This window comes from Heptranchias perlo, chromosome 10 (genome assembly GCF_035084215.1).
Source record: "Heptranchias perlo isolate sHepPer1 chromosome 10, sHepPer1.hap1, whole genome shotgun sequence".
In the NCBI taxonomy this organism is placed as follows: domain Eukaryota; kingdom Metazoa; phylum Chordata; class Chondrichthyes; order Hexanchiformes; family Hexanchidae; genus Heptranchias; species Heptranchias perlo.
In genome coordinates, this window is record NC_090334.1 from 6,949,464 (window position 1) to 6,957,067 (window position 7,604).

A 7,604-nucleotide genomic window follows, 5' to 3' on the forward strand; every position below is an offset into this window, starting at 1 on the left:
CTGTCTTTCCGAAATGTCAAGTACCCTGGAAATTTAGTTCCCAACATTGGTCACCTTGCAACCATGTCTCAGTAATGGCTATTATATCAAACCCAATTTTCTCTACTTGTGCCACTAAGTCGACTATCTTGTTACAATTGCTTCCTTCATTCAGATATAGAGCCTGTAATTTTAACTTTTTACCATTAGTCCCTGCTTTGACCTCTGCTGTTCCAGTCCCCGCTCCTGCCTCCACTGCTCTCTGACCTCTACCTCTCTGTTCACTGTCCTTCCCTCTCTACACCTAATTTCCCCTCTCACCAAATTCTCAAGTTTCCACTCTGTTCCTAATCCACTCCATTCACTGTGCTTTAGCAGCCACCTTCTACTTTATACACCTTTTGAGAACTTTAGTGAGGAGTGGTATGAATGGTGTTGGAGGGCCAAGTGGGAGTGAAAGGCGGTGCATTGCAGGAGATGGTTAAAGAAGGACATGTGCTGTCCTTTCCTGACCTAGTCAGGTCATTGAAACCTTTCCTGCACTGGATCCATGACCTTGGTATGGCGCTCCTGCTGCTGACTTCCTCAGCCACTTCTATCCATTGTAACAAGTTGATGTCGGTTCTGCACCCAGTGGTCAATTAGACACAAGTAGGTCTCCAAACAAGTGCAGTTTATTCACCCACATTTCCTCTTTCCTGACAACAATGAACAAGACAGTGATAGGCTGGAAAATAATACCTATCACTTAACCCTCTCTGTTCCTTCATCTCCTAACTCCCCTGAATTCCTTCCTCTTTGACCACCCGCCCCCCCCCCCCCGCCCTCGCTAACGAACTCCCCTCCCTAACTGAACCATTTCCTAGCCTTTTATTCTTCCACGCTGGGAGTCATTAAAGGAAATTAAGGTCAACGGTTCCTTAAAGTGGTATCCCTATCTTGGATACAGAGCTCTCAACCTCCTGTCTTACATATCGTCCCTCTCTCACTCCGTTACATAATCCCCGCCGCCCCCCCCCCCCCCACCCCGCGCCATTCCTGTCCTGTCATAAGGCTCGACATTCGGGTAAGGGCATCCGCATTCCCATGTGAAAATTTTGGTGTCCAGCTCCTTGGATTTCTTGATTAAGGCTTTCTTCTGGGTCTCTTCGAACCGGTGAACCTGGAGATCCTGTTCACAGTCAAATGCCGGTCGCTCTTGGGGTCTCTTCAACGTCTTGCTGTGCATGTCGAGAAGGCACTCCAATCGTTTGGACTCATTGTATGTAGCCATCTGCCTGGCTATCCGTTTATCTCTTTCGGAGAGACTGGGACTTTCCCAGGGGAGTCTTTGGCTTCTAACATTTCCTGAGCTTTCCTTTCCTTGTCAGCCGGTCAGATGACCCTCCGTTTGCACACCTCTTAAACGTTCTCATGCCCAGGCCTATGTTTTGTAACTCTCGTGGAAGTTCAGTCATCCAAGATTCTCTGCTGCAACATCTGTGGCCCTAAGGATTGGTGCTTTGCCTGACTGAAACTCATTTAGAACCTAGTCAGGCTCTGGCTGACTCTTGTCCCCATTGTCCACATTGCGGACCATCCATCTTTCCTCATTCGCCTTGTAAGCTCATCACCTCTCCAGTTGGTCTCCACCAAAATTATCGTTTTGTTTTCTTTTTCACTCATTCTTTTCTCCTTGAACCGCAGCAACTTGTCACTTTTCTCAATTTCTTGGCACGCCTCAACAATCTCAGGATGTTGCGATTAGCACTAAGTTCCAACATTCCACTGTTGTATCTTACTGAGCTTCTATTTTTAGAGGCAGTCTGCACCACTGCTATCTGCAAGTCCAAATCTGCCTTGGCAGGACACTGCTTTAGAAAGGTAGTAAGTAAAGATGCGATCTTCTCTCCCTCCAGAAGGGGAAAGCATTCGGATTCGTCGTTATAATAGTTTACAATTCTGACTGCATCACCGTCAAATGAGCCGCTGCGTGCAATTTCCTAAAGGTGGCATCTGCTGAACCTTTACAAACTCTGCTCCACAGAGATAGTTGAGTTTGACCCTTGTACCCTCACTATGCACCTTTAACAGTAGCTTCATCGAGGTAAGGTTCCAATTGTTGAAGCTTTAACGTGACAATACCATTATCCCCGTCTACCTTCAGTGGTCTTATTTCTTCTGGATGGTGAGGTGTCTGCTTGGTCAGGGCAAAAAAAGTCCGAGAAAGTTTCTGGTAATATCCTTCCATGGCTGCAATCCCATGCTGCTCCTTGGCATTCCAACAGCAGACCATGTAATGCAGCTGTGGGGTGCTTACAAGGCCATAGTCTTGGCAAGTTCCCCCCGAGGCATTCACACCATCAACAACAGCCTGGGCAAACTTTGTTCCACACTCCTGCCCCTTCACTTCACGCAGTCTGTGCTCCGGTGTTGTTAAAATTCGTTGAACCTCCCACAAACTGTCCTCCTTGGACAAGTCCTTCATGCCAGCCAGCAGGTCCCTGCACAAGCAACTCAACAGAAATTCCTGCCACTAAATTTCTTACTTCATGCTCTCCTGTAGCTCAGGCATGACTGGCATAGTTGACACACTCAACCAGCGAAGAGGTTTTACTATTGGTTTCAGCTCAATCTCCCCAAACAGCTCTCTGTCATGAGTGAAAAGCAGGCACAACGTACGATTACTGATCTGTGCAGTCGGGCTAAGAACCATGGAAATATTCCGGACATTGATTTTTGCTTCACTTTCCCTCTCGATGACATGGTCCATATGGGTGGCAAGCCAAGAAAAGAGGATACAAACAGTTCCTGTAGTAGACGCTGGCATTTCTGGACTCTTTCATCCTCCGTGCCTTTTGGACCTGCATCCTCAAACCGCATCATGAGTTTCTTGGGAAAAGCTTTTTCAGGGAGCTCAGGGAGGTATTGTTCAATAGGTTGGCCACCGTGCTTGCATTATAATCCCCCAGATTGGGAGATTCTTCATAATCTTACACAACCTCCAGCTCATCAACTTTTGATTGGTACCTGATATCCTATAAATGCCTTCACACTTCATGCTATATTTCTCCATGTAGCCAATGTACTCTCGAAAAACTTCTGGCAGCAGGATCCCATCCTCTCAGCAGCCTCAGCCAATGGACCACCAAAGATAGGCCTGAGGGAAGAAGGAGAATCCACCTGAACTGCTTCCTGGTCTGGAGCGGGCTTTTTCTTTTTCTCTTTTCCACTGCTTAACAACCTCTGTTGCTGTTATATCTTTGGACTATTTCTCCTTGTCTTTTTCTTCCATTGGCTTCTCTTTGACATTAAAGTATTTTCCTTTCCTCTTCGAGAAACTAGACTTTTTGAATACATGGATACCATTTGGCCTTTTCATTCTTGATGAGCTCTCTGCTTCATCACCTGAGCTGTCCCCGTGGGAGGCCGTATACCACTCCATTTTGGTCCATCTGGCCCTCCTGAAGGTTTTACCCTTGCGCTTTGTTCCTCTTGCCCCAAAGTATTCTTTCTCCACCTTGTTCTGGTTTTCATCCTTATCTGGCCTCTGAGGTGCTGATTCTTCTTTGCATCCTTTGGTTGAACTTTCAGTAGAGGCCAAATCTCCAGGAGACTCCAACTTGATTACGGGTTTATCAGTAGCTCCATCGGCTAACTCCATATCATTCTCTTTTTGTGCCTTTTCAGCCCTTTCAGTGTCTTTACACTGTTTAGGCACAGCCACATCTGTTTCTTGTCTGAGTTCAACTTGGTTTTCCTCTTTGATTCCCTCAAGCCGCGCTGATCACAAGATGTCAAGTTTGCCATCACAAACGGTCTCAACTATTTCTGTTTCCGCTTTCTTTACAACCTCAGTTATGATGGTTCCAATTGTTTCTCTGCTTCGTCCTTCAATGCTTGGCTCCTGCTGTATAATTTCAGTTGCTGGAATCAATGTTTCAACTATTTGTCCCTTCGTTCCTTGATCCTCATCAGTTCTTTCAAGGCTTTTAGTGATCTCTTCAGATACTGCCCCCATCATTTCAGGTTCCATATTCTCAGCAACAACCTCCCCATGCTTTTGGCTTCAACCATCTGTTGCACAATCTCGACTGCAGTGAACTGCTCCTGTGCTCTTTTATCATTGTCGGTTGCCATCTTTTGTACAACCTCTTCCATTCTTTCAATCTCTTCCTGCTTTGCAATTATCCTTACAGGCTGGGAGTCGCTAAAGGAAATTAAGGTCAATGATTTCTTAAAGTGATACTTCTATCTCGGATACAGAGCTCTCAACCGCCTATGCCTTAAATATCGTCCCGCTCTCACTCTGTTACACCATGCCTTCTTCGTGGTGGCAGCTGGTTTTTCATCCCATTTGTGGGGAACAGCACATCCCTCCTAGCCCTCATTGCACTGAGCAGGACCTCCAGGGAAGCATCAGAGAATCGGAGAGCCACCTTCCCTCTTGTTCCAGACGTTTAACTGATTTTTTTACTCCAATTTCGATGTCGATATACTCTTATCCCACAGCCTCTCATGCAGAGCTGGACTGAGGCCTTAAGTAGCTGCCGGGAAATTGCATCATGCGAGTGGGCAGTAGAGCCGCAGATGTGCCATGCTGACGCAAAACCCAGAAGCATTATTTAAATGATGCCTAACCATTAATGTTGGCCAGGCTTCCACGTGGCACAATGTTGCGAGCTCATCGCCAGTTACCACCCTCTCACGGTCCGCTCCCATCTCCAGGTTAATATCGGGCCCATTGTCTCCTCATATTAATTTTGAATCTACCGCCCTTCAACTGCAGGCCGTGAGCCCTGGTTCTACTCTTCTGGACAAGGCGAAATAGCTTGTCATAGTCTACATTATCTAGTCTGTTTAGAATCCGAAAAATAAGAATCAACTCACCTCTCAACTTTCTTATTTCCAATGAGAACATGCCCAAGGAGCATCAAAGATGTTGGCTTTCATCTCAGCCTGCATTGCTTGGCCACTGGTGGGTGACATTAAACTTCAGTGAGGAAGTAAAATGGGAGATATGGGATCTCCCGCCACCCCCCCTTATGCAGCCTGCCAAATTTCCCTTTCCATTGAAGTTGAATTTCGCTCCCGCTGGCGAGCCCCAATTTTAACCTAGACCACCCAACGGGAACAGGGCAGTTTCAGGTCAGAAGCCCATTTTATCCCCTCCCGAGTTTGTGCTTCGTTGACTTCAGTGGAGTGTAAAATCGGACGGGGTGTAAAATAGGCATCCGATCCAAACCTGCTCTGTTCCTGCCGGGTGGGTTAGGTTAAAGTCGGAGCTGAAGTAATATTAACCAAACCCAGCCCAGCAAGAACCTGACAGGATCATTGCCTTCAATGGAAAGTAAAACCAGGTTGGGTGTAAAGCGGATGGCTGATGCGATCCTGTCAGTTTTCTGCCGGGGCGGGTTAGTTAGAAGTACAACTATCGTAAATGCTGCAAATCTGAAACAAAAAGCAGGCGGCATATTCCCTCAGGGTTTCTCTCAATTGGCCACTGTAACTTTGGCAGAAGATTGGCGCAAACCCCACTTGCACGTGTATCCGGGGTTTCTGCCGATCTTTTGACGAGGTTGCGGCAGCCCATTGGGAGAATCCGCCAGGAAATTCCCGGAGAGGATCTTTTGGAAATGCACTCTGGTCGATTGCATTTGAGAAAAGAAACAGGTCAACGTGTTGGGTGTGACAGGAGTGGTTGGGGGAGGGGGTGCAATTGGTCCTGGACTGTAGCACAAAATGGGCGATGTGTGTTTTGGGCAGGCGAATTGCAGTTCCAAGGCAAGTGGCAGAAGATGAAAACGATGTGCCGCTTGGAACTCCCACACTGGCTGTCAATCGGAGGCGTCTAACTGCACTGCCTACCTGGAAACTGGTTCACTCCACCTTCATTCAGTTCCACGTTGTCCACCTAATGTGAATCGGAAAAAGAAAAATCAGTTCCATTTATTTCAGTTCGCACCTTCTGTACGAAGAGAAGACATATGGTGCTCGATTTCTAAATGGAGGCAGGGTGGCAGTGGGTGGGGTGGGGGGGTTTGGGGGGTCAATGGGTGCGCGGGTAACCGGACAAATTAATTGGTGGCCCTTAACGTGGCTTCAGGGTTAGCCGCCTGAAAGCTGCGCAGTGGGGGGACTGCACACCCACATCCCAGGCTGTCAGCTGGAGCCGCTCTATTTAAAGGGCCATTGCTCCAAAGGACTTTGCTGCAGGGAAGACCAAAAATGCACAATGGATCACAGGGGCAAGGCTGCTCCATGATTTAGTGATGCCTCATTGCAGCAGCTACTGGTCGGGGTGAGGAGGAGGAGGGAAGTCTTTTACCCCATGGACGGAAGGAAGTGCCCTGCCTCTGCCACCAAAAAGGCCTGGCTCGAGGTGGCAGAGGAGCTCACCAGCAGCAGCAACTTCTCTCGGACTTGGGTCCAGTGCAGGCAGCGTTTCAATGACCTAACTAGGTCAGCAAAAGTGAGTATACTTAATGATTCTCCTGCATTCCGTGTTGCACATCACCGTCCCCCACCCCCAACTCATTCTGCCCTGCCAAGACTACTCCATCACATCACTCCTCACACCCACTTAAGGCTCATCCTCAACTTAACTGAACTACCTGGGCATTTCCTCACCTCCCCATTAGTCATCCCACCACTACCACTCACCCCAATCCTCATCCAATGTGATGGCTCCATCTCATACTCACCCTCTGATGCACCTCTTTCACAGTCAGCCTCACCCAAAGCAATACATTCATCGGGTGGCCACTTCACCATCACTCACACACACGTCTGTTCTTTCTCCCTTTATAGGAGAAGAGAGCACAAAATGCACGTGAGGGGACAAGGACTGGAGGGGGAGCCACAACAAGCAGTGGTCCCCACATATGCAGAGCAGGAGGCATCGGAGATCAGCCGCACCCTCGAGTGCCTGTCCATCGGGGACGCTGAGACTGGCACCCCACAAACATCTGGTGACACAAATTTAGCATTCATCACACACAATATGAATTGATTTTAACAATGCTTGCCATGTTGAACACCTCAGAATGCTCATCACAACATGACACATCTGTGATGATGCTTAATATTGCCTTCTGTTATCTTCCAGGCCCTTCAACAACCGCATTGATGGCAGAGGGCGATTCCTCAGAAGACCCGCCAGCATCTGAGGGTGCACCGTTACATCATAGCAAGCCATCCACCAGTGCAGATACTCACACCTCGGTGGGTCCCAGTAGTGAGTTAGTTGGGTTTGCACCTGGTGAGTCACCATACACAAGTGAGCACGAGCAGACACTGGTGGTGGGGGCAGCTGTGCAGAGTCCGTATCGGTGGGCACACTCCTCTCCAGGGTCTGCTCAGGTGGACAAAGACGCTGAACCCCGGGGGCCATCCTTTAAAAGGAGAATGAACGAGGGACAGCAGCACATTTGCGAGGTATTGGAACATGTGCCATGTGCGCTCTCCACTATAGCGCAGAGGATGGAGGAGTCCAATTCCTGTATGAGTGGTACGGTGGCACAGGTGCGGGAGGGGAATCTCTGAGATATTGTCAGAGGGACGGGAGCAACTGTCTGAGATAGCGTCACAGGTAAGTGCGGGAATGCCGGTGATGGAGAGAAGGCTAGTCTCCATTGAGCTTCAAG

The 7,604-nt window shown here is 48.4% G+C and overlaps 1 pseudogene; it reads right to left on the bottom strand.

The window, feature by feature from the left end:
- Nucleotides 1–2,035: 2,035 nt before the first annotated feature.
- On the bottom strand, nt 2,036–7,351 carry LOC137326661 (ralA-binding protein 1-A-like; annotated as a pseudogene).
- Between the last annotated feature and the right edge of the window lie 253 nt (nt 7,352–7,604).